This window comes from Morus notabilis, unplaced genomic scaffold (genome assembly GCF_000414095.1).
Source record: "Morus notabilis unplaced genomic scaffold, ASM41409v2 Scaffold1920, whole genome shotgun sequence".
In the NCBI taxonomy this organism is placed as follows: domain Eukaryota; kingdom Viridiplantae; phylum Streptophyta; class Magnoliopsida; order Rosales; family Moraceae; genus Morus; species Morus notabilis.
The window spans coordinates 20,832-22,709 of record NW_010367314.1 but is presented as its reverse complement, the minus strand read 5'-3'; positions in this window follow the sequence as shown (position 1 = coordinate 22,709).

Sequence of the window (1,878 nt, the reverse complement as noted above, 5' to 3'; positions counted from 1 at the left end):
GTCTCTGTCACCGGTCGACCAGTTGTAACGTAAAATGCATGCTGACGTGACAAAATCGACTCTGGATGTGATTAGAACTTTGGGAAACCTAATTATTACAGAAGTATGACTTTCAAAACACTATAAATGGCGTATTAAGTCACATTACTCATTAGATCACTTGAGAGACTTTTTGGAGGCTATTGATAAAAGATTACCAAGAGGAAAAATTGATTAATTCTTAAGACAATTTTTTCTTTGGCTCTCTTGTGATTGGAAGGAGATCAAGAATACCAAGAGGAGATTAAACGACGTGTGCCCACCCGCACACCGATCGTGGAAACGAGAATAGCAAAGAAGACCAGTTAGTTGAGGCTCTTCCGGTTGCTGTTTGAAACGCTTTAATCTGTCAGACATGCAGTTTCCTTAAATCTCAAAAGGTATGATTTAGATCTTTAGTATTTATGTTATATAGCATCATGAACATGTTCTTGGTTGGCTTTGACGTTGATTAAAATTTTTAAATTCCGCTGCGCACTCGATGCCATTATTTTCCAACAATTGGTATCAGAACCATGGTTATTTGTTCATGATTATGCTATGTACATATATGTGTGGTCTAAAAAAATATCTCTTTTATGCTTGAATTGATATTTTAGAGAGGTGGCACTCTAGGGTTTCTATGTTATGTTGTTATCATGAATATATGGTGAATGAATGATTAAATAATTATTATTGATTATCATTTATAAATTATCAATGATTACTTATTATTTAATTTTTACCGGTTATGGTTCCTTAGAGTTTAGAATGGCTGTATAGGAATTTATTCATTACAATGTAATTAGATATGCGGCCTATCATCGCCGTTAGGGTTTATTTTATTTTCTTTAGTAGAAATTTTGTAAACCGGAAAAACGGTATAGGAATTTTTATGTAAAAATTCTTGGAGGAGATTTATCAAGGATCTTGAAGATGAAGGATATGAAAGGTATCTAATTTTTCCTTGGTTTATAAAATTGTTTTGTGTTTTTTTGAATAAATTGAAAAAACTGCTTTGATTTCTGAGAATCTGGGTTACTGTCGCACAGGCACCGGTCGACCGTACCGGTCGACCGTACCGGTCGACCGGTTGAGTATAACTGCTCTGTCACCGGTCGACAAGATCTAATGTGACAGTATACGATTTTGCAGATTTTTTTTTTTTGAGATTTTTTTAAGAAAACATGAAAAATAATTTTATGATTATCAGAATTTGATCGTGATGAAGAATTCAGGACAACCGGGAAGATTCAAGATGAATGATCGATATATGTTTCGATTATTCTTAGTAATCTTTATTTTTTCTTTTCTCCAGGTTGGAACCATAATATTACGGTTATTATTATTATTATGCTTGTTGCCTAGCTTAATTACTTTGTATGATTGCATATAATATGATTTGCTATATATGTGATAACATGTCATGTAGAATAGGGAGTGCCGCTCATTAAAATTGTTCATGCATATTTCTTAACATAAAACCTTGTTTTCCAAAAGATTGAGTGGGTGAGCGTTTTTTGAAGAAAAGACCCATGGCCTCCATCGTTGATCCGCAGGTAACACATGGTGATACCGACCCCTAGGAAGGGATTCATTATGTACTAGTGTGAATCTCTGAGAGGATAATTTATTTGAGCATATTTTATGGTTGTACACCCCTAGGTGACAATTATAAAATATGGATCAAATAGTTAAAACGATGGTTATACACTCAAGATTAATTTAATTATTAATCTCCCCTAGGAGCTCTGCTAATTAAATTAATGGCCAAAGAAAATGATTATCAATATATGCTGGACAGAGATTGATCCGGATGGTATATATTGATCGGAGGGGATCCATGTTCCCAATTAAATT